Genomic DNA, 26,039 nt, shown 5'->3' on the forward strand with positions numbered 1-26,039 from the left:
GGATGGCGGCATCCTCCGGTGCTGCCACAGCTTCCCCAACTGGCAACGGTAGATGTAATGCGCCCGCGGGCAAAGCGGAAGGCTCAGCAGCGGAGCCCCCCTTCCTGGTTTTCCGGGGGGCCTCCGCACCGGATGGCAGGAGTGGAGCTCGAGCCTTCCGCTTGCCCCGCTTTCCCTGTACTAGGGTCCAGCCCTCCATGGCATCGTCTGCGGGCTGGGTGACAGGGATTGGGTCGGGGGGCAGAGATGACGGCTTGAGGACCTGAGGAGGTAACAATGGGGTAGTAGGAGGGGGGGCAGAATCCCCCTGGGGAGGGCCCTCTCTCGCGCCCGGCAATACCCCCACCGCACCCTCCTCTACAGGCCCCGCCACAGTGCACATAGCAGAGACGGGGCTCTCTCGCTCATCTGGGCATGGTGGGGGAGATACCCCTTGAGCCCGAGCGGGAGCAGTGGTGGTCTGAGAAGGAGGAGGGGCGGCTCCGGGTACCGGGCAACTAGGAGCGCCAGCAATGGTGGGGCTGGCACTCTGCCGGGGCTCGGGGGTCCCGGACGCTCCTCCGTGCCGGGCCAAGGGGCAGTCCCTCCGGACGTGCCCTATCGCCCGGCAGAGGTAGCACCGGGCCTCCCCCGTAGAATAGTACACCCGGCAATGGGTCCCCCGATAGGGGACCAAGAAAGACCCCTCAAGCGCCTCTCCAGCACGTGCCGCCGGCGGCAGTTGGAGCTGCACGTGCCGGCGGAACGAGAGGACGTGACGGAGGGCGGGGTCCTTGCAGCCTAGCGAGAGAGGGCGAACGATGGAAATAGGTTTCCCCAAGGTGGAAAGGGCGGGCAGCAGGGCGACATTGGGAAGGTAAGGAGGAACAGAGGTAAGGACCACACGGACACCCAGGTCTTCTAGCGGCTCCAGGGGGACGAATACGCCCCCCACCGCCAGGCCTTTCTCCACCGCCTCTTGGACGGCGGCCTCCGAGGCAAGGAAAAAGACAACCTTGCTATACATTTTGGAGGCCGCCACGATGGCCGCGGGCCCCACCACCCTCGCCAACGCCCGCACGTAGGTCTCCACGTGCGGCGAGGCGGGCACCTGGAGGCAACGGATGCCATGCCTCCTAGTCAAGGTGGGGAAGGGGCCCAGGCCACTATAGTTGGAAGCGGAGGCGGTGGATGGGCGAGATGGCATACCGGTGGCCGCTGCCACCTGGGCATACGCCCTAGGGGCTGGGGGAGGGGCACCCGCAGAGCTGGTGGAGGTAGCAGCGGGAAGGATTGTTGCGGCCGGTGGCAGGGCCGCAGTAGTGGAGGCAGCCCCTGCCATGGAGGGCCCAGTCTTTGTAGCGGGGCCCTTTCCCTTTTTCTTGCCCTGGCCTTTCCTGCCGGCTGGGGCAGCTCCCCCATAATTGGAGGGAGCTAGGGACGTGGCAGCAGCGGAGGTCACCCCGTCGCCTGCCGCTGCCAATGCTGCAGCGGTGGCAGGTGGCTCGGCAGCGGAAGTTGAGGTAGAGGCTAAGGGGACAGGCGGGGGAGGGGTGGCGGGGCCAACTTGGGGGGGCTCGCCCGCCGTGTTCCCCTCCATATTAAGCAGGGAGGGAGGGAAAAACACACTGGAAAAAAAAAAAGGGGGGGGGGCGGCTAAAGGAAAGGCAGGTCAACCACTCCTCCTCACTAGGCTGCAGGCAGGGGAGAAGGGCACCGAAACGCAGGGAGATGCGGGAGTATCAAGGGCTGAGGGGGGACAGTCACCGACACCGGCTCCTCTAGTTACACTAAGGGAGGGAAGGTCACAATAACAGAAGGGGGTGCAGTGAATAACCAAAATGTGATGGGGGGCACAAGCGCACGGGAGGGGGCATGGGCACACGAGGGGAAAGGTCAATCAGGGCAAAGGGGGCGCAAGGGAGCAACGAGGCTGGGAATGGGGCAGAGGAACCAAAGTGCTAACCGCAGGGCTGGGGTGGGACAACGAAACCAAACTACAGAGGGAAAGGGGCGGGGCAGGCAAACAAACTGAAGCTGGGGAAGGGCAAAAGGCTACAGAGGGCAAAGGGGGTAGGCAGCAAAGGGCAAAGCTGGGGGGCCTGTTGCAAAAGGGGAAGGGGTCAGTCCAAGGGGGGGTAGGTGCGCCCACGAGCGCTTGCGAAAAGTCAATGTGCGGGCCGCCTGCCCGCCGCTGCAGGCCCAAACGCTGTCAGCAGGGCGTGGCAGGCCAGGAAAGCAGCAGAGTCCCAGAGGCAGGAGCGGAGGCAGATGGAAAATGGGCTGTGGGGTTGGTGGTGGAGGGGGCAACGGTGGTGGTGGGGGTTTGGGGGGGGGGACACACAGATGGACCAGGGGGCAGGCTCCACGCCACACCCCCTGTGTCCCCACAAACACAGTCTAGACCCCCACCACTAGAGCACAGTTCAAAAATTACTCAGTCCAAAACAGCCCCCTCCACAGTGGTCTCCAGAGTCTCATGGGCTCCCCCAGCAGCAGATGGACCGCGCAGTCCTCTTCCTCCACCTCCAGGCTCCAGCAGCTCCCCAGGACACGCACAGCACCGGCGGCAGCAGCAGTAGTAGCTCTGGCAACCCTGGCAGCCAGGCAGGAAGGACCCCCACAGGTGGTAGTGCTGATGGTGAAAGTGGGGGTCTTAGTTTCTCCCTCCAGAGATGGTGGGGAGGGGGGGCTGGCCAGCAAGGCCCCCCCACCCCTGACTCAGGAGCAGTGGTAGCAGCAGCAACAGCAGTCTAGGGAGGGAGCTCTAGCCAGCAGCAGCAGCCCAGGGAGTAAGGGAGAGCTCCAACTAGCAAGGCAGGTGGAGAGGAGAAGGAGAAGGAGGGAGAGCTCCAGCCAGGAGGGCAGTCACAAAGGACACTAAGCACGCTCTGTAGCGGGGTGGACACCCCGCTCCTGCCCTGAGGGGTTGGAAAAGCCCTTGAAGAGTGCTGTGGAAGGACAAGATGCCTGGGTTGATTGGGAGGAAGCAGGCTCAGCTGAGGCCATGCCCCAATCAGGGCCCAGCTGGCCCTATAAAGGCTTGAGCCAGGCACTCAAGCAGACAGTCTTCCTCTGACTGGAGAGAGAAACAGGACTGGCTGTAGGGAGCTCATCCAGGGACCTAGAGTGAGGCAGGGCTGGGGAAAGGCCTTGGGGGTTGGGAAGCCCCAGGCCAGTAACTCCCCAGGCTGCAGGGCCTAGTCCTAGGTCCACATAGGTATTGGAGTTGTAGAGGGGCAGCCTGAGGGTGGGTAAAAGCAGCCAGTCCAAACTCCTTGTTGCTGGTAATGATTGGCTGATAGACTGCAGTCTGCCCCAGGGCATGGGGGTAGATGGTGACTGGCAATAGCCACGACTGAGGTGATATTGGGATAGGGGGTGGGGGTTCCCCTGGGTGGGGAATCCAGAGGAAGTGGGGTACTGCCAGGGGGGCAGCACCTGAGATAAGAGCACCAGGGTCCTGGGAGGGACACGGGGGCCAACGGCAAGCAGATCACTGGCCTGCAGAGGGCACTCCTGGGTCAAAGAGCTAATTCCCAAGGATGACCAACAGGAGGAGTTGCAGGGGTGAGTTTGAGCTGTGCTACAGGTACCCTCAAGACCTTTCACCCTCTCTTTCCTCCCCCCACCCCCGGAAGAGCTGAGAAAGAAAACAAAGGAAATTAGCCGTTGCCACCAGCTAGTCAAACAGCATGTGCACAAATCTCTTAGGACACCAAAAATCCAATCCTGTTCTTAAAAAAGGTAAATTTTATTAAAAACAAAAAGAAAGAAAATACATCTGGAACTTAGGCTTTTGTTAGATTTTTAAAAGAGCAATTCCAAAAATCAAGCACCCAAAATAGTTTTCTTGGGGGTTCAGTTTAAAGGTTACAAGCAAATAAAAGCATCTGGGGTTAGCACAGAGGAGTCCACAAGCCAATAAGAAATAAAAGAAATAACCCTAATCACATCTGTTTAGACATTCCCTAATTTTATTTACATATCTGAGGCCTCAGATAAGTAGGTTTGAGGTATGAATTGATAATTTATAATCATAACTGTCTTAAGTTGCTTTAAAGCATTGCTGCTCCATCCCTGCAGCGCAGAAAACAGACAAAGGGAAAGTTTCTTTCCTAATTTTAAAAAGTTTTGCCTTCCCATTGGCTCTTTTGATCAGGTGTCCACTCCTTTTCTTTTACCTGTGGGCTTGTTAACCCTTTACAGGTAAAGCAAGCAGAGAACAGACACTAAGAGGGATTTTACAGCTAACTGGTTGGCTGGGTGCCTATCAAAGGGAGCTCCCCCCCACTTCATTTATCACACCCCCCACAAACGTTTCATGGAGATCTCTCAGGAGGATTCAAGGGACATCATCCTTGTGCCCATAAACAAACTGCTTCACATGCCTCCCCCCGAGAACTAGCTCCACAGGGGAATGAAAGACAGATAACAATGCTCTCTCTCTTTGTTATACTGCTACCTCTTTGGCACAAGTAAATTAATGAAAAGTTGACATTTGTGTCCTGCTACATTGGGGTCAGGTGCCATCTGTATATTCAAACGTTGTAATGGGAAATGCATGCACACACTCATCTGAGGTTCCTCCCCCTACATCAGGCTCATCCATGCTTGACTGACTAGACTGCAGTGGAGTCTCGAACAGATCCTGGTTCAAGGCATAGCTGGACCCCTGGGTTACATGTCCTTCATCCACCTCTTCACTGTTCATGGTGGGGGTTTGTGTCTCGGGCTCCTTGGAGTTATCCACATGCTCTGTGGGGTGCTGGTGGGGTCTCTGCCAAGTATGGCATGCAGCTCTTTGTAAAAGAAGCAGGTATCTGCCTTAACACCAGACCTACTATTGGCCTCCCTGGCCTTCTGTATGCCTGCCATAGTTCCTTTGCTTTCATATGGCACTGCTGTTGATCCCTGTTATACCCTTTCCTGCATCCCCCATGCAATCTGCTTGTAGAGGTCCACATTCCGATGGCTGCTCTGTAGCTGGGCCTGCACAGACTCTTCTCTCAATAGGCCTAAGAGATCCAATAGCATGAGTGTGTCTGGAGTGTGTAGCTAACATGGTTGGTTGGGCAGTTTCATACAACAAGGGAGAGCTGCTAGGTGTGCTCACCAAGCTGCATGATCAGGAAAAGGCATTTCAAAACTAAGCAGGGTTTTTAAAGGGGCAGGCTTCTGGCCTCCATGGGTAGTGGAGTTCATAATTCTGACAGTTCTGTCCATACTAGGCACTGTGGGACAACTGCTAGAGGACTGTTAGGGTTGACATAGGTTACACAGTGTCTAAACGCACACTGTGCGTTGGTCAACTATGGCTAAACTCTATTTGGGGAGGTGGTGTTACCTGGAACAGGGTGCTTACATTGGTGGGAGACAAATTTGAGTGTAGACAAATGCACACCTACAAGGTGACCTATGTTGACCTAACTTTGTAGTGTAGTGTAGAGTAGACCAGGCCTCAGTATAGCAGTAAAATTTCTGTTTGAAGGTTGACTGTTCTAAGTGCTCTAAAATCCATATGGTTACACGGATTGATTTGGAGTGCCTCATGGGGGACACAGAGTATGAATCATAGAATATCAGGGTTGGAAGTCAAATCCTAGTGAGGTAAATAGAATATCAGGGTTGGAAGGGACCTCAGGAGGTCATCTAGTCCAACCCCCTGCTCAAAGCAGGACCAATCCCCAGGCAGATTTCTGTCCCAAATCCCTAAATGGCCCCCTCAAGGATTGAGTTTACAACCCTGGGTTTAGCAAGCCAATGCTCAAACCACTGAGCTAGCCCTCCCACCCTGAATTAGCTATAGTCCTCTTTATAATAGTCCTTAACATATATGAAAAGCGGTATCAGGTCTGTGCTGGGGTGTATAAACCCCTCAATGGAACTAAGGGGATTAAAGAGCAATTCTGGACCCAGATGATCCCACCCAGCCACACCTGCAGAGCATGTTCAGCTGGTGAGGAAGCTCAAAAGGGAGCCAGATAGCATCGATGGGGACTAACTAGACAGGAGAAGGACCTGCCCTGAGCAAGAGCAAGGATACTGCAGTAACCTCAGGACAAAATGCAGAGACACAATTTCTCGATACTTTAAATAACTGCTTCTTGGAGCAGCTGGTATAGGAACCCACAAGGGGAGAGGCAATTCTCAATTTCATCCTGAGTGGAGAGCAGGATCTGGTCCAAGAGGTAACTATAACAGGACTGCTTGGAAATAGTGACCATAATATAATAACTTTTAACTTTCCTGTGGTGGGAAGAACACCTCAACAATTCAACACTGTGGCATTTAATTTCAGAAAGGGGAACTATGCAAAAATGAGGGGCTTAGTTAAACAGAAATTAAAAGGTACAGTGACTAGAGTGAAATCCCTGTAAGTTGCATGGACACTTTTCAAAGATACCATAATAGAGGCCCATCTTAAATGTATTCCCCAAATTAAAAAACACAGTAAATGAACTAAAAAAGAGCCACCATGGCTTAACAACCATGTAAAAGAAGCAGTGAGAGATAAAAAGGCATCTTTTAAAAAGTGGAAGTCAAATCCTAGTGTGGTAAATAGAAAGGAGCATAAACACTGCCAAATTAAGTGTAAAAATGTAATAAGAAAAGCCAAAAAGGAGTTTGAAGAACAGCTAGCCAAAAACTCAAAAGGTAATAACAAAATGTTTAAGTACATCAGAAGCAGGGAAGCCTGCTAGACAATCAGTGGGGCCCCTGGACAATCAAGATACAAAAGGAGCACTTAAAGACAATAGTCATTGCAGAGAAACTAAATTAATTCTTTGCTTCAGTCTTCGCGACCGAGGATGTTAGGGAGATTCCCAAACCTGAGACAGCTTTTGTAGGTGACAAATCTGAGGAATTGTCACAGATTGAGATGTCACTAGAGGATGTTTTGGGATGAATTGATAAACTTAACAGTAACAAGTCACAGGGAGCAGATGGCATTCACCCGAGAGTTCTGAAAGAACTCAAATGTGAAATTGCGGAACTACTAACTATGGTATGTAACCTGTCCTTTAAATCGGATTCTGTACCTGTCAAGGCTCCTTCCCCACTCTGAACTTTAGGGTACAGATGTAGGGGCTTGCATGAAAACTACCAGCTTAGATCTGGTCCGCTGCCACCACTCCCAATGGGCTAACTCCCTTCCCTGGGTAGCCTTGAGAGACCCTTCCACCAATTCCCTGGTGAACACAGATCCAACCCTTTGGATCTTAAAACAAGGAGAAATTAACCATCCCCCCTCCTTTCTCCCACCAACTCCTGGTGGATCCAGATCCAACCCCCTTGGATCTAAAAACAAGGAAAAATCAATCAGGTTATTAAAAAAGGCTTTTAATTAAAGAAAAAGGTCAACATCATCTCTGTAAAATCAGGATGGAAAATAACTTTACAGGGTAATCAAACTTAAAGAGTCCAGAGGAATCCCCTCTAGCCTTAGGTTCAAAGTTACAGCAAACAGAGGTAAACACCCTAGTAAAAGGTACATTTACAAGTTGAGAAAACAAAGATTAAAAACTAACACGCCTTGCCTGGCTGTTTACTTACAAGTTTGAAATATGAGAGACTTGTTCAGAAAGATTTGGAGAGCATGGATTGATGTCTGGTTCCTCTCAGTCCCAAGAGTGAACACTCCCCAAAAACAAAGAGCACAAACAAAAGCCTTCCCCCCACCAAGATTTGAAAGTATCTTGTCCCCTTATTGGTCCTTTGGGTCAGGTGTCAGCCAGGTTACCTGAGCTTCTTAACAGGTAAAAGGATTTTGGAGTCTCTGGCCAGGAGGGATTTTATAGCAGTGTACACAGGAGGGCTGTTACCCTTCCCTTTATAGTTATGACAGTACCCAATGACTGGAAGATAGCTAATGTAACACCAGTATTTAAAAAGGGCTCTAGAGGTGATCTCAGCAATTACAGACACCTAGAAGAACATAACTTGTTGGGCAAAAGTCAACATGGTTTCTGTAAAGGAAAATCAAGTCTTACTAATCTATTAGAGTTATTTAAAGGGGTCAACAAATCTGTGGACAAGGCGGATCCAGTGCACACAGTGTACTTAGATTTCCAGAAAGCCTTTGACAAGGTCCCTCACCAAAGGCTCTTATGTAAATTAAGTTGTCATGGGATAAGAGGGAAGATCCTTTCATGGATTGAGAGCTGGTTAAAAGACAGGGAACAAAGGGTAGGAATAAATGGTAAATTTTCAGAATGGAGAGGGGTAACTAGTGGTGTTCCCCAAGGGTCAGTCCTAGGACCAATCCTATTCAACTTATTCATAAATGATCTGGAGAAATGGGTAAAAAGCGAGTGGCAAAGTTTGCAGATGATACTAAACTGATCGAGATAGTTAAGACCAAAGAAGACTGTGAAGAACTTCAAAAAGATCTCACAAAACTAAGTGATTGGACAACAAAATGGCAAATGAAATTTAATGGGGATAAATGTAAAGTAATGCACATTGGGGAAAAATAACCCCAACTATACATACAATATGATGGGGGCTAATTTAGCTACAACGAATCAGGAAAAAGATCTTGGAATCATCGTGGATAGTTCTCTGAAGACGTCCACGCAGTGTGCAGCGGCAGTAAAAAAACAAAAAAACAAACAGGATGTCAGGAATCATTAAAAAGGGGATAGAGAATAAGACGGAGAATATCTTATTGCCCTTATATAAATCCATGGTACGCCCACATCTTGAATACTGCATACAGATGTGGTCTCCTCATCTCAAAAAAGATATAATGGCATTAGAAAAGGTTCAGAGAAGGGAAACTAAAATGATTAGGGGTTTGGAATGGTAACCATATGAGGAGAGCTTAAAGAGGCTAGGACTTTTCAGCTTGGAAAAGCGGAGACTAAGGGGGGATATGATAGAGGTATATAAAATCATGAGTGATGTGGAGAAAGTAAATAAGGAAAAATTATTTACTTGTTCCCATAATACGAGAACTAGGGGCCACCAAATGAAATTAATGGGCAGCAGGTTTAAAACAAATAAAAGGAAGTTATTCTTCACACAGCGCACAGTCAACTTGTGGAACTCCTTGGCTGAGGAGGTTGTGAAGGCTAGGACTATAACAGGGTTTAAAAGAGAACTGGATAAATTCATGGAGGTTAAATCCATTAATGGCTAATAGCCAGGATGGGTAAGGAATGGTGTCTCTAGCCTCTGTTCATCAGAGGGTGGTGATGGATGGCAGGAAAGAGATCACTTGATCATTACCTGTTAGGTTCACTCCCTCTGGGGCACCTGGCATTGGCCACTGTCAGTAGACAGGATACTGGTCTGGATAGACCTTTGGTCTGACCCAGTATGGTCTTTCTTATGTTCTTAACCTTCTTTTGGAGGAGAAGAGCATACTTGATGAGACCAAATGGACTTAAGGTTCCGTCAGTAACTTTTTCTGTTACTATATCAGGACAGATTGCAAGACTTGGACAACAGAGTGGTGGTAGGAAGTGGCCAGGAAGGAGGGACAGCCTTAAGGTGCTTCTGTGTGCTGGATATGTACTAAGCCGTACTGGACATGTAGTAACCCTGAGCCAGAGCTTGGTGGAATGAGAGGGCCTGAGATCTCCTAACAACCCCCTCCTATTAAGAAGAGAATGAAACCCTTTACATTGTAGACTATCCACTAGTGGGAGGGAGGGGAAGAATGCATACCCTTCAAAACCCCTGGCTGTGGTTGGAAACTCATGGGGGTCAATATCCGTGCCCCTATCTTTCCAGGCACCCTGCCCCACCAGGGAGAGAGAGAACTGAGTGGATAACCTGATTGGAGGGTTGACTGAATCCTCCCCAAAAGAAAAAGACAGACTGACACCAGGCATGAAGATGGTACAGAGGAAAATAGTCACCACATTTCTACAAAGACCTGACACCCTAACCACTAGGTGATGCTTTCAGTGAATGCCGGGCATCGCAACTTGGTGTAGAATGCAAGCATTCTCTTTGGTTCTGCTGTAAGACCTAGAGAAGAGTGTGTGTGTGGGGGGGAGGGGGGAATGGATCTTGACAAATTGTTGAAATGGCTCATGGATAGCCAATAATAGGAGGCCCAACAAAAACATCAGTGGAAACAGCTGTTCTAGATGGCTGCCCAACAACAACAGCAACTCATCCAGGAGCTGGTGGTGCAACAACAAGAACAGCAACAATGCCTGGTTCAACAACCCCAATGAGCAAGCATGATCCTTGCGGCTGGGACCCCAAGCCCCACCATGACTACAAATCTTCTGGTAAAACTCAGGAAAATGGGGCTGGGTGACACCCCTGAAGCTTTCCCAGTCAGTGTTGAATGGGTCCCCACAGCAGCTCAATAGCCACTTGAACACTGGACTATTTTTCTAGAGCTATATTGTACCAGGTTGGCTCCAGCTGCCTACCTTAGCCTTGACACCATGGATGCCCAGGACTATGTCAGGGTCAAGGTGGCCATCTTGGACATCTTTGCTATCATGGCCGAGACTTAAAGACACCACTTTTGGTGAGAAAAATTTCCCCAGGGGACCTGAACTTGAGTTGTGACCCAGAGCTTTAAGGAACACTGTTATCTGTGGCTCTATCCCAAAAAGTGGACCGGGGAGCAGGTGGCAGAAAAGGTGATGCTGGAACGATTTACACAGATTTTCCCTGGGGGCGGGTGGGCGGGGGCTGAGTGTAGGTGTTGTGACACTGGCCTGAAACATTGGCTGATGTAATCAAGCTGTCAGAAAATTATTAGGCAGCCACAGGCCCAATGGCAGGAACAACCAGAATGGAAGATCACAGAAGGGTGACCTCCAGGCCCGCCAAGGGGGACTATCTTGGGGGAATTGAATGCTGACCCCTGCGTCCTGGACAATCTGCAGTTATGACAAAACTCTGGAAGGCTGGTTCCAGGCAAAATGAAAGAGAAGAAGGGGAGCCTAGTCCTGACGGAAGACACCCCCCTCCCGCTGGCACCCAACCTCCCCCACAGCAGTCAAGCAGCAGAAGAAAAAGCTCGTCCAGGTGTTGCTTTTCATGCAATGAGGTCATTTCCACTACAACTGCCCCTTCATGGATTGCTCCTATGGACAAGCATGGGCAACAGACACCAGAGCAAGACAAAAAGATCTGGCCAAGGTATTAGTCCTTGTATGAATCAACAAGGTAGAAGTGCTGGCTCTAATAGACTCAGGGTGCAGTCAAATGCTGATCAGAGATCAACTAGCAGAACGTGGAGACAACATGGGGGACACCATCTATATCCAGTGCGCTCATGGTGATATGCACCTATATCCCATGAGGGAGGTACAGCTTAATGTAGGAAACCCCATGGGAAGAGTATGGACAGGTGTGGCCCACATGGTGGCTTACCCAGTGATTTTGGGCCAGGACTGGGAGTTCTTTGGGAAAGTCATAAAGTTGTGGGGCTACAAACCCCTAAAAGGGGAAGACCCTCAGGGAGAGGCCCTCAAGCTGCAAAAACCCAGAAAGCTGGCTGGAGTCAGAGAAATGGAAGATCCTGGTGAAGGGACCTCCTAACAGGAACAATGCCCTCCCCACAACAGGGAAAACAGAAGACCTCACCCTCTCAAGACATGGACTTAAACTATGTTGACACTAGCACTTTTGTTGGTAAAACTTTTGTTGGTCAGGGGTGTGAAAAAACACCCCCCTGACTGACATAAGTTTCACCGACAAAAGCACCAGTATGGACAGAGCTATGTTGGTAGGGTATGCTCTCCCACTGACAAAGCTGCTGCTGCTCATTGGGGGCAGTTTAAATATGCTGGAGGGAAATCCCTCTTCTGTCAGCATAGAGCAGCTACAGAGGAGATCCTTACAGCAGCACAGCTGCAGTGGGACAGCTGTGTTGCTGTAAGGTTTATAGTGTAGACACAGCCTTACTAATGGCCAACATACTTTTTGTAAATGAACAAAAAGACAACCTGATCCTGGACAGGGCATATGACCAGTTCTCCAGCATAAATGGAGACTGGTAGATCCACATCTGATGAAGCAGTGGCCCTGCTTCAAATTTAAGGAAGAGAGACTATAGAGGGAGGCAAAAGATTCCCAAACCAGAGAAGTAAGAGTACATCTACTCCCAAAGAAGTTCCACAGGAGAGTATTACAGGTGGCACATGTAGTACACTTAGAGCAAGAGAAGACGCTTGAAAGGGTAATTCTCAGATTTTACTGGCCAGGTTACTGCATGTTACTGACTACTGCATGTTATGCCCAGAGTGCCAATGGAAAGGACGCGAAAAGACCCCAAAAGCTCTACTAGTCCCTCTCCAGGTAGTCCGAGTACTCTTCAAGAAGCTCAGCATGGACTTAGTGGGATGCCTGGAAAAGAGTGAAGCCAGGTACCAGTATATTCTGGTGATAATAGACTATGTCACACAGTACCTGGAGGTCATCCCCCTTCATTTGACCACGGTGATTAACATCACCACTGAACTTATGAAGGTTTTTGCACAGGTAGGGATCCTAAATAGATACCTACTGACCAAGGGGCCAACTTTATGTCAAGGTTAATGGGGGAATTGTGTGACCTCTTAAAGATCAAGGTCTATCACTCTCAGAGTGATGGGCTGGTGGAGTGCTTCAATAAAGTATTTAAAAAGATGCTTAGAAAACTTGTGGCCTTGAACCCCTGTCTCTGAGGTGCCAGAAGCATGAACAAGGTTCTTCCAATTTGAACTGTTATATGGGAGGCAATCATGTGGGATTCTGAGCCTCCTCTGTGAGATGTGGGAAGAGAAGAGCAGAGCCTGTGAAAAAACAACACGGTACTGTATGTGATTTACCTGTGGGAGAATTTGGAGACACTGCAGGCTTTAGCTAAAGAAAACCTGTTGAAGTCCCAGCAGAAGCAGGAACCAAGGATCCAGGATGCAAGAATTTGGACTCGGGTATAGGGTCTTGTTACTACTTGTTACCTCGGAATCGAAGCTACTGGCCAGGTGGCAAGGTCCATTTGAGGTGGTGAGGAAGGTGCGGATGGTCAGTTATGAAATTTGCCAGCCAGAAAAGAAACAAGGATTTATTGTGTGAACCTGCTAAAGGCCTGGCAGGACCAAGAAGGCCTCCTCATAGCACCGTCTCTACTCGAACCTGAGATTGTCCTACAGGCACCCTTAGACCATAATGCTGAACTGATACCTGTGGGAGAAGAACTCCAGCCTCAAGAAAAACAACAGTTTTGACAGCTGATAGAAGCCTTCACCTCAGTATTCTCCTTCCTTGAAAGATGTGGGAGATGGTCTGCTGGGAACTTCACCCCTAACTCCAACATGGCCTGGTTGAGGAGTCCTATAGTGAGTAGAGGAGCCCCACCCGTGCTTGTGCCAAAACCTGATCTGTCACCCTGATTTTTCACCTATTTCCTGAGAGTAAACACACTATTGAAATTTGATGCATATCCTATGCCTAGAGTACATGACTTGCTGGACAGGCTTGGGGATGCCAAGTATATATTCACTCTTGACCTAATGAAGCATTATTGGCAGATTCCTTTGACAACCAAACCAGGAGAGAAGACCACATTGTCCACACCTTTGGTCTCCACCAATTTAAGTCCATGCCCTTCGGTTTTCATAAAGCTGTGGCTACCTTCCAATGCATGATGATACTTCAACCATACAGACAGTATGGCACAGCATACATCGATGATATTGTCATAATTACAACTGGAACAATCACTTGAGACACATCAATAGAGCAATCCCTCAAAGAGACAAGACTAACAGGTAACTTGGCCAAATGCAGATTGGCCACCTGGCAGGTGACTTACGTTAGCTATATTGTAGGGGGTAGGCACCTGAACCTGCTAATAGGAAAAGTTCAAGCCTTGGAGCAATGCCCCAGACCAACCACAAAAAAGCAGGTGCACCACTCCTGATAGTCCAAAACCTGCAGCAAAGCATTTAAGACATTGAAAGAATAGTTAAGATGGGAACCAGTGCTCTCACACTCAGACTTTTCAAAACAATTCACATTACAGACAGATGTTTCAGATGTCAGTCTTGGGGCAATACTTTCACAGGATGGTGATGAGGGAGAATACCCCATTCTGTACCTCAGCAGGAATATTCATTAATTATCACTGTGGGCCAATCTATAACCCAGATTTATAAGAACAGCTATAGTGGGTGAGATCAATGGTCCATCTAGCCCAACATCCCTCTTTTCTGAAAGAGGCTAACTGTGACACCTTGTACCCCATATAATATCCTGTACCCAATGTTCACCACTTTTATATGGTTATGTTATATTTTGTACAAAGTATGCCTTGCGATGTATCATTTGACAAATCAAACTGATTAATATCATTGTCCTGTTAAGATGTGTGTAACAACACTGTGTGAAAAGCGATGAGATTTTACTGTATGATTGTTATTAGAATATGTTGTAGTTCTAGGTAACGCCCACAAACTAGTTTTTCAGAAAGAAAGACACACTGGCAACCCCAGACAGCCCACTTGACTTTGTCAGTACCTATCACTTACTTAAGCAGCCATTCTTCAGCAAAGGGAAGTATAAACAAGAACTTTACTTTTCTTCCCAGCTACAATGCAAATCTCACATACAGAGGGGAATATTTGTCTACACCCTGGTGGTGTCTGTGTGTGTGTGAGTAATCCTGAAAGAGAGGAGGAGGATATAAAAATAAAGGATAGTGACCTCCACAGGACCAGTCTCCTCTCCACCTTATATCTCTGTGCTCATAACATCACTGAATATCTGAAGAACACTGCACTAATGGGATTCGTCCCAGGCAGAAAGGAAACCCAGCCTGTGAACTGAGAACTGTGAACTATCTGCAGCATCTGGTGTGATGAGAAAAATGTTTGTTTCAAATCCTATTTAGCTTGGTAAAGTTAAAAAATTAGCTTGCAGTTTTATCTTTTTATTTCTCTTGTAACCAATTCTGACTTTTAAGCCTTACTGCTTATAATCACTTAAAATCTATCTTTCTCTAGTTAATAGCTTGGATATTGTTTTAGCTAAACTGATGTGTTTGGTTAAAGTATTTGGGAATCTCTACTTAGTCAGCAAGGCTGGTGCATATTAATTACCCATTGTTGGAATGACAGATTACTTCTGAGCTTGTACTGTCCAGTGGGAAGTACAAGATGCACATTTCTGGGGGGCACCCCCTCCAAAGCCTGTCTCATGTATCTGTGAAAAATTGCAGGGGAGTCCCGATATCCCTGGGGTAGGACTGTCCAGCAGAATTGTCTGCCTTCCCATGTGAATTCAGTTTTATACTGACAGGAGGTAGCTAGTGGCAGAGACCAAAACACATTAGCTATGTCCAAAACAGTGAAAATTCAGAATTGGAGTCCAAGACAGGCTAGCATTTCAGGGTACGCTGCCACTACTGAGGCTGGTGAATTGTCCAGAGCATTAATCATAGAATATCAGGATTGCAAGGGACCTCAGGAGGTCATCTAGTCTAACTCCCTGCTCAAACCAGGACCAATCCCCAAACAGATTTTTGCCCCCAGATCCCTAAATGGCCCCCTCAAGGACTGAACTCACAACCCTAGGTTTAGCAGGCCAATGCTCAAACCACTGAGGCACCAGGTACCATTTGGCTTTCTCATTGGCCACCAGAAACGCCTTGCCTGGCTGTTTACTTACAAGTTTGAAATATGAATGACTTGTTCAGAAAGATTTGGAGAACCTGGATTGATGTCTGGTCCCTCTCAGTCCCAAGAGCGAACGACTTCCCAAACAAAGAGCACAACCAAAAGCCTTCCCCCCGCCCCAGATTTGAAAGTATCTTGTCCCCTTATTGGTCCTTTGGGTCAGGTGTCAGCCAGGTTACCTGAGCTTCTTAACCCTTTACAGGTAAAAGGATTTTGGAGTTTCTGGCCAGGAGGGATTTTATAGTACTGTAAACAGGAGAGCTGTTACCCTTCCCTTTATAGTTATGACACGCCCCCCAAATCACAGATAGTGTTGGACGTCCGGTTCCACACTGGCTGTGATTTCTTCCTGGAGCTCTAGGAGAAAACAGAGTTAATAAGACACATGTACCTTTAGACATACTACTGATTATATAAAAACTAACAATATGTTCCATTCCAAGAACAATTTTTAACCAGTTGACTCTGGGAAACTTTTCCGGGAGAGTGCATCAGCCACTTTGTTAGAAGCTCCTGAAATGTGTTGTAATTTAAAATCAAAATTTTGGGGAGCTAAATTCCACCAAAGAAGTTTTTTGTTATTCCTCTTGGCGGTATGAAGCCACTGTAGCGCAGCATGGTCTGTTTGTAGTTGGAAACGCCGTCCCCAAACATATGGGCGTAGCTTTTTCAGCGCGTACACAATGGCGTAGCATTCCTTTTAGCTGATTGACCAGTGGCTTTCCCTCTCAGACAGTTTCTTGCTGAGAAACACGAGAGGATGGAATTTTTGATCCGGTCCTTTCTGCATTAAAACTGCTCCCACACCCCGCTCGGACACATTTGTGGTTACTAGGAACGGTTTGTCAAAGTCTGGGGCCCTTAGCACAGGGTTAGACATGAGTGTCGCCTTAAGCTGGTTAAAGGCCTTTTGACACTCATCAGTCCTCTGAACTGCATTTGGCTGTTTTTTTCTGGTTAGGTCTGTCAGCGGGGCGGCGATTTGGCTGTAGTGTGGTACAAATCGCCTATAATATTCGGCCAAGCCTAAGAAGGATTGGACCTGTTTCTTTGACTTTGGAACCGGCCACTTTTGGATAGCATCCACTTTGGCCTGTAGGGGATTTATAGTTCCTTGACCCACCTGGTGCCCCAGGTAAATCACTCTGTTTTGGCCTATTTGACTCTTTTTAGCCTTAACAGTTAGTCCTGCCTGCCGGATGTGCTCGAAGACTTTTTCCAGGTGCTCCAGGTGTTCTGTCCATGAATCAGAAAAAATGGCCACATTATCGAGGTAGGCAACTGCAGATTCTCCCAATCCCGCTAGGAGACAATTTACAAGTTTTTGGAAGGTGGCCGGGTGCATTTTGCAACTCGAAAGGGAGTACATTGAATTTATACACCCCTGCCTGGGTGACGAAGGCTGATCTTTTCTTAGCGGGTTTATTTAGTGGTACTTGCCAGTATCCCTGGGTTAAGTTTAAAGTAGAGATGAATTGGGCATGTCCCAATTTCTCCAATAGCTCATCTATGCGTGGCATTGGATAGTTGTTAGGACGAGTTACAGCATTTAGCTTACGGTAGTCCACGCAAAAGCGTATTTCCCCATCTGGTTTGGGAACTAGAACCACTGGAGATGCACATGCACTATTAGAGGGGTGGATTATACCCATCTGTAGCATGTCCTGGATCTCCCTTTGGATAGCAGTTTTGGCATGAGGTGACTCCTGGTAGGGTGGGGTTCTAATTGGGTGAGCATTACCTGTGTCAATGGAGTGGTATGCCCGTTCGGTCCATCCTGGAGTGGCTGAGAAAATTGGTGCAAAACTTGTGCACAGCTCCTTGATCTGCTGTCGCCGCAGACGTCCAAGGGTCATGGAGAGGTTTACCTCTTCCACGCCACCATCCTTTTTACCTTTGTAGTAGACACCTTTAGGCCACTCTGCGTCATCTGTTTCCTGGGCTGTAAACTGGCAAACGTTTAATTCTCTGGAATAAAAGGGCTTAAGAGAATTAACATCGTATACCTTAGGCTTTATGTTGGAGGTGGGGGAGGCTATGAGATAGTTAACAGCTTCTAGGCGCTCCTGGACCATGAATGGTCCTTTCCACGACGCTTCCATTTTATGGGCCTGGAGTGCCTTTAAGACCATGACTTGGTCTCCTACTTTGAAGGACCGTTCTCTGGAATGTTTATCATACCAGGCCTTTTGCTCTTTTTGAGCATCCTTTAGGTTTTCTTTAGCAAGGGCTAAAGAATGTCGGAGGGTGTTTTATAGGTTGGTTACAAAGTCTAGAATGTTAGTTCCTGGAGAAGGCGTAACATTGCTGCTTCACCAAGTGTAATGGCCCCTTAACCTTGCGGCCATACACAAGTTTAAATGGTGAAAACCCTAAACTGGGATGTGGTACAGCTCTGTAGGCGAAAAGCAACTGTTGCAACACTAGGTCCCAATCATTGGAGTGTTCATTTATGAATTTACGTATCATGGCCCCCAAAGTTTCATTAAACCTCTCCACCAGACCATTGGTTTGATGGTGATAAAGGGTGGCAACCAAGTGATTTACCCCATGAGCTTCCCACACGCTTTTCATGGTCCCTGCCAGGAAATTAGTTCCTGAATCTGTAAGGATGTTGGAGGGCCAACCTACCCTGGCAAAAATGTCTGCTAATGCCTGGCACACACTTTTAGCCCTGGTGTTGCTTAAGGGTACTGCTTCCGGCCATCGGGTAGCAAAATCCATGAAAGTCAGTATGTACTGCTTTCCTCTGGGTGTCTTCTTTGGGAAAGGACCCAGAATATCCACAGCTACTTGCTGAAATGGGACCTCAATTATGGGTAGTGGCTGGAGAGGGGCTTTAACCTGGTCTTGGGGCTTTCCCACTTGTTGGCACACCTCACAAGACCGGACATAATTAGCAACGTCCTTGCCCATTCCCTCCCAGTGGAAGGACTTCCCCAACCGGTCTTTGGTTCTGTTCACCCCAGAATGGCCACTGGGATGATCATGGGCTAAGCTCAATATCTTTACCCGATACTTAGTGGGAACTACCAACTGTCTTTGAGGATGCCAGTCTTCCTGGTGCCCACCAGAAAGAGTCTCCTTATAAAAGTCCTTGTTCTACAACAAACCGGGATCGGTTAGAAGAGCTGAGAGGCGGTGGGTTGCTCCGTGCCGCCGCCCAAGCTTTCTGAAGGCTGTTATCTGCTTCCTGCTTGGCCTGGAACTGTTTCATTGATGCTGGAGACATTAGTTCCTCCTTGGACTGTGGACTGGGGCTTGGTCCCTCTGGAAGCGATGCAGGTGCTGGGGCTGTTTCCATTGACTGTGAACCGCTGTCCGCTGGTGCACTATGTGGTATTTCAGGCTCTGGCTGAGCCTCTTGGGTAGGGTTATCTGCTGCTTCCGCCAGTTCAGGCTCGCTGGTACCCTCTGGCATTGGAGTTGTAGAGGGGTTTGCAAGCGCTGGACTCAGTGCTGGCAATGGTTTTGGTGCTGGCTGCGTTGCCAGTTCCGGTTCTGGGACTGGCTTTGGCTGGGTCTCTGGGATTGGATCCACTACGGCTGTTGCAGGGGATCCGGTTCCACCACCTTTGTTTGGGTCTCTGGTAACACAGACGGGGCCCTGGTGGATGGCTCAGGAACAGGGATGGGGGTGAAAGCTTGCTTAGCCTTGCTGCGGGTGACTATTCCCACCCTCTTGGCTAGCTTCACATGGTTGGCCAAGTCTTCCCCCAGCAGCATGGGAATGGGATAATTGTCATAGACTGCAAAAGTCCACATTCCTGTCCAGCCCTTGTACTGGACATGCAACTTGGCTGTAGGCAAGGTTACAGACTGTGACACGAAGGGTTGAATTGTCACTGGAGCCTCCGGGTTAATGAGTTTGGGGTCCACTAGGGATTGGTGGATAGTTGACACTTGTGCCCCAGTGTCCCTCCAAGCGATAACCTTCTTTCCGCCCACTCTCAAGGTTTCCCTTCGCTCCGAGGGTATGAGAGAGGCATCTGGGTCTGGGGATCTTTGGTGTGATTGGGGTGTAATGAACTGTAATCGGTTGGGGTTCTTGGGGCAGTGAGCCTTTATATGTCCCAGTTCATTACATTTAAAACATCGCCCTGCTAAGGTATCACCGGGGCGATGTTGGTTGGTGGAGACTGGTGTGGTGGGGTGAGAAGGTGTCTGGGGTTTACCTTGGGATGTGGGTGGGGCCTTGGGTTGTCCCCGGTGGTAAGGGTTTGTTTCGGCTTGCCCCTTCTGATATTCGCTCCAACTGCTACTAGTTTTTTTCTTTTCTGCCACCTCCACCCATTTGACTCCAATCTCCCCCGCCCCGGTTACAGTTTTGGGCTTCCCATCTAGGATGTACCTTTCTATTTCCTCAGGAACACCCTCTAAAAACTGCTCCATTTGCATTAGGAAGGGCAACTCTTCCGTAGATTTAACATTTGCTCCTGATATTCAGGCATCCCAATTTTTCCCAATGTGGTAGGCATGTTGGGTAAATGACACGTTGGGTTTCCACCTTAGGGCTCTGAACCGCTGACGGGCATGCTCAGATGTTAGCCCCATTCTGATTCTGGCCTTGTTTTTAAAAAGTTCATAACTGTTCATGTGTTCCTTAGGCATTTCAGTCGCCACCTCTGCTAAGGGTCCACTGAGCTGCAGCCTCAGCTCTACCATGTACTGGTCTGCAGTGAGGCTGTATCCAAGGCAGTCCCTTTCAAAATTTTCTAAGAAGGCCTCAGTATCATCGCCTGCCTTGTAGGTGGGGAATTTTCTGGGATGGGAAGGTGGTACCTGGAGAGGGGTTGTTAGGATTGGCTGTTGTATCCGGCCTAGCCCTTGCTACTTCCAGTTCATGCTTCCTTTCTTTTTCTCTCTCCTCCCCTCCATCTCTTTTTCTTTCAGCTCCATAACTCTTTTGTGGGCCTCCTCTTTGGCTTTCTCCAGCTCCATAGCTCTCTTGTGGGCCTCCTCTTTGGCTTTCTCTTCTCTTTCTCTCAGCTTCATCTCTTTTTTGTGGGCCTCCTTTTTGGCTTTCTCTTCTCTTTCTCTCAGTTCCATCTCTCTCTTGTGGGCCTCCTCTTTGGCTTTTTCTTCTTTTGTAGTCATTTTCCTGTTTTCTTGTGCTGGGTCACACCCCTGTGCAGTTGACTGAAACTGGGATGCACTCAGCTCAGACTGCTGCTGAGTTAACAGAGACTTTCTAACTAGCTACTCCCGAGGATGTAAAAAGAAAAAAAAAAACAATTCAGCTTGTAAATTCCTTTTACCAGTTGTTTGCTCATTAATTGAACCCTTCTCTTAACAAAGACCCTTGTTAAAAAAACTTAACACCTCTGCCTTCAGGCAAGGAGAGATAAGATATGCATCTACCTTCAACTCTACTTTCCAAGCAGCTAGAAGGAAAAAAAAACTTACTGGCTTTTGGGTTTAAAATGAATCCCACCTCTGCCACCATGTCAAGGCTGCTTCCCCACTCTGAACTTTAGGGTACAAATGTGGGGGCCTGCATGAAAACTTCTAAGCTTAACTACCAGCTTAGATTTGGTCCGCTGCCACCATTCCCAAGTGGATTCCTTTCCCTGGGAAGCCTTGAGAAACTCTTCACCAATTCCCTGGTGAATACAGATCCAAACCCCTTGGATCTTAAAACAAGGAGAAATTAACCATCCCCCTCCTTCCTCCCACCAACTCCTGGTGGATCAAGATCCAAACCCTTTGGATCTAAAAACAAGGAAAAATCAATCTGGTTCTTAAAAAGAAGGCTTTTAATTAAAGAAAAAAGGTAAAAATCATCTCTGTAAAATCAGTATGGAAAATAACTTTACAGGGTAATCAAACTTAAAGAGCCCAGAGGACCCCCTCTAGCCTCAGGTTCAAAGTACAGCAAACAGAGATAAACACTCTAGTAAAAGGTACATTTACAAGTTGAGAAAACAAAGAGAAACTAACACGCTTTGCCTGGCTGTTTACTTACAAGTTTGAAATATGAGAGACTTGTTCAGAAAGATCTGGAGAACCTGGATTGATGTCTGGTCCCTCTCAGTCCCAAGAGTGAACGACTTCCCAAACAAAGAGCACAACCAAAAGCCTCCCCCCCTCCCCAAGATTTGAAAGTATCTTGTCCCCTTATTGGTCCTTTGGGTCAGGTGTCAGCCAGGTTACCCGAGCTTCTTAACCCTTTACAGGTAAAAGGATTTTGGAGTCTCTGGCCAGGAGGGATTTTATAGTACTGTACACAGGAGAGCTGTTACCCTTCCCTTTATAGTTATGACACACCCCCAGCTGGCGGGAAGGGCCAGGGGAAAAAGAAGGGCAAGGGCCCTGCCAAGAAGGCTAAGCCCTCCATAGTAGGGGCTGCCCCCTCTGCCAGAGCCCCGCCACGGGCTGCGGTGTCCCTCCCCATTGCTCCCTCCACCAGCTCTGGGGGTGCCCCTCTCCCAGCCCCCAGGGCGTACACCCCCACCTGCCGCTATGTCATCTCTCCCAGCCACCGCCTCTGCTACCATCTCTAGCGGCCAGGACCCCTTCCCCACCTTGACCAGGAAGCATGGCATCCGTTACCTCCTGGTGCCTGCCCTGCCCCACATGGAGACCTACATGCAGGCGTTGGTGAGGGTGGTGGGGCCCACGGCCACAGTGGCGGCCTCCAAAATGTACGGTCTTCTTCCTGGCATTGGAGGCTGCCACCCAGGAGGCAATGGAGAAGGGCCTGACAGTGGGGGGAGTGTTCGTCCCCCTGGAGCCACTGGAAGATCTGGGATTCGGAGTGGTCCTGACTTCCTTCCCTCTGTTCCTCCCCAATGCTGCCCTGCTGCCTTGCCTCTCTACCCTGGGGAAACCCTCTCCTTAGTTAGCCTTCTCTCACTGGGTTGCAAAGATCCCACCCTCTGTCATGTCCTCTTATTCTGCCGGCAGGTGCAGCTTCAACTGCCGCTGGTGGTGCGTGACGTAGAAGCGCTTGTGGGGTCCTTTTTGGTCCCTTAGCAGGGGGCCCACTACCGGGTGCATTATTCCACAGGGGAGGCCTGGTGCTATCTCTGTCGGGTGATGGGGCACATCCAGAGGGACAGAGGAGCATCTGGGTCTCCCGAGCCCCAGCAAGGCACCTCCCCAGCCCACCTCTGCTCCTGCTTGGGCCCTAGGGGCACCCCCTCCAGTGCGCCCAGATGAGCAGGACAGCCCAGCCTCCACTGTGTGCAGTCTGGCGGGGCCTGTGGAGGAGGGTGTGGAGGAGGTACCACCAGGCGTGGGAGAGGGCCTGCCCCATCAAGAGTTTTCCCTCCCTCGTGCCACCCCACCACTACCTCCCCAAGTCCCCATACCATCATCCTTGCCCCCCGGCCCGACCCCTGCCAGCCAGCCTGCAGATGATACCATGGAGGGCTGGGTCCTTGTACAGGGGAAGCGTGGCAAGTGGAAGGCTCGGCCTTAGCTGCTCCCCTCTGATGTGGAGGATGCAGAGGCCCCCTGTAAGATCAGGAAGGGGACCATGGACGCCGAACCTTCTGCCTTGCCCCCCAGTGAGTTCTGTCCACTGGAGCTGGCTGGGGAAGATGTGGCAGCAAGGGGGGGGGCAGCACTGCTCCTCTTCTGGAGTTCCTCCTTGAGGGGGCCTCTGATGGAGCCCCTCCCGCCCCCTAGTCACCAAAGCCCCCTGCAAGCTCTGAGGCAAGCATCGCTTCAAGTGCTGATGGGGAGGTCCCTGTGGTGGTGGACATTGAGGAGATTCAAGGAGATTGAGGCCCTGGGTCTGATCCCAGTCACACAGGGGGAGGATGACCCTTTGTCAGCAGGCCTCAGTCTGGGTGCCTTTACACTGCACCCCCTTCTCCTCCCTTCCCATGAATGCTGCTCCCACTCTCACTTCTGGGGAGCCCCTGGACTCTTCCACCTGCCTGGCCATGCACAACATCTCGTTGAAGGCTGCCGAGCCCATCAAGGCAACAGCCAGTGCCCCATGGCTGGGCCCCAAGTCACCAGGGGCACCCCTTGCTGATGCAGGGCAGCCGACCTGGTGCTGATTCTACACCTATCGATGCTGTGGCTGCAGCACCTGCTATGGAGCAAGAGCCAGGCATCACTGAGGGCCCCCTTCCCATTTCCCTGATGTCTGAGCCTGGCCGAAAGCTGGCACCCCACGGTAGCTTGGCTACCGAAGCCCACGATCCCTGTTCCACCCCTCTCCCCGATTCCGCCCCTGATCCCTGCACCACCCCCAATGCCGATCCCGTCTCCCTCCCCTCCACCTCCCAAGCTGCTGCATCCCCTGGGGTTGTCTCATTCCCCTTGCTGGTATATCACCCCCAGGGAGTGGCCTTTGTGTTCCCCTGTCCTGACCCCCTAGGAGCTGCTATTTTCCCTCCGCTGCCCCGCACTGAGCCGGGGTCTGAGGCAGGCTGCAGGGCGCCAGCACGTTGAGTGTCATGCCAGGGGTCCACCCCCTGCCTGCCCGTCTCTGTAGGCCATGGAGGTTTGACAGGGGCCCCACCAAAGGACAGCCAAGGGCCTGTGATCCCACCCTCCCAATAGGCTGTGAGAGGAGCTGAGAGAGTATCTCCAGGATACCTGTGGGTCCTGGAACAAGGTGCAGTTTGCTCTCCAGCTCTGGGGGGGACTTTTATCAAATCCTCCAGGCTGTGAGGGCCATTTTGGGGGAGGGTAAAGGGACCGGGAGGCTGGTCGCTTCAGCCTACCAGCAAACCCACTGCTTCCGTGACCCCTGCTTACTTACAGGGTCGGTCACGGATTGCTGCGTGGCCCAACGGTGGTCATGAGCATCCCTGCAAGCGAGGATCCTCCCCCAGCCCTCCCTATGGCACCTGTCACCTTCGCTACACTAAACTCCTGGGGCTGTAGGGTGGCTCTCCGCAGGTGCCAGATGCTCTCCTTCCTTTGGGAGTGGGGGTACTCTGTGGTTTTCCTGGAGGAGACGCATATGGATCCAGCTGCCACAGCAAGTTGGTGGCTGGAGTGGGGGGACAGGGTCTATTTTAGCCACCTCACAGCTTGCTCTGCTGGATTGGCTCCCCTTTTCTCCCCTGACCTACAGCCTGAGGTGCTGGGGGTTGCCAAGGCTGTGCCGAGCTGCTTGCTGCACCTCTGGGTCCGCATGGAGGGGCTGGTGGTCAATCTCATCAATATTTATGCACCAACATTGGGCCCGGAGCAGCTGTGATTTTTCCAACAGGCGTCCACCTTCCTCAGCTCCTTGGATCCTCACGAGTGCCTGGTCCTGGGCGGGGACTTTAACACCACCCTCGAGGAGCAGGACCACTCGGAGACTGAGTGGTGTCCAGCCGCCATGAGCGTCCTCTGAGATGTTGTCGACCATCACTCCCTGGTGGATGTCTGGTGCGAACATCACCTGGACAACATGTCAACATTTACCTTTGTCCAAGTGGAGGCCCATCGGTCGTGCCACTCCTGGTTGGACCGCATTTACTTAACATGCTGTCACCTTTCACGTGCCCACTCATCCAGCATCTGGCATCCTTCTAGGAGTTCTGGCTGGCCTGGCGAGGGCAGAGGTGCGCTTTTCCCTTGGCACGGCGGTGGTGGGATGTGGAGAAGGTGCGCGCCTGGCTCTTCTGCCGTGATTACACCTGGAGCGCCAGCCAGCAGAGGGATGCGGCGATAGAGCAATTGGAACGGGAGGTCTTTAGAGCTGGAGAGACATCTGGCTGCCAGCCCCGAGGATCCATCCCTTTGTGGAGCATGCTGGGGGAAGCGGGAGATGCTCCAGGCCCTCGAGAACCATCGGGCCTGGAGTGCCTTTATTCGATCCCGCATCCACCTCCTTCGGGAGATGGACTGCAGCTCCCACTTCTTCTACACCTGGAGAAAAAGAGGGGGGCTAGGAAGCACGTCACCTGCCTTCTGGCAGAGGACGGCATCCCCATCACAGATCCGGAGAAGACGCGCAGGAGGGCCAGGGCTTTCTACATGAGCCTGGTCAGTGTGGTCTCCCAGACAGACAGACAGCTCTCACTCTCGCCGAGCTCTCAGAAGCTCTCCGCCGCATGCCCACTAATAAATCCCCGGGCATGGATGGGCTGACCTTGGAGTTCTACTACGTGTTCTGGGATGTCCTCGGCCTGGACCTTGTGACCATCTGGGCCAAGTCCTTGGAGAGCGGGGTTGTCCCCCTGTCATGCAGGCGAGCCATGCTCACCTTGCTTCCAAAGAAGGGGGACCCCCACGACCTTCGGAATTGGCGTCCCCCGTTTTGCTCGTTAGCATGGACTATAAGGTCGTAGTGAAGGCCATCTCACTGCGGCTGGGGTCCGTGCTGGTGGACGTGGTCCACCCTGACCAGACCTACACCATCCCAGGCTGTACCACCTTTGACAACCTGTATTTTGTCCAGAATCTCTTGTAGCTCGGGTGTAGGGATGGTCTGTTGTTCACTCTTCTGTCCCTGGATCAGGAGAA

This window comes from Malaclemys terrapin, chromosome 2 (genome assembly GCF_027887155.1).
Source record: "Malaclemys terrapin pileata isolate rMalTer1 chromosome 2, rMalTer1.hap1, whole genome shotgun sequence".
Classification (NCBI taxonomy): domain Eukaryota; kingdom Metazoa; phylum Chordata; order Testudines; family Emydidae; genus Malaclemys; species Malaclemys terrapin.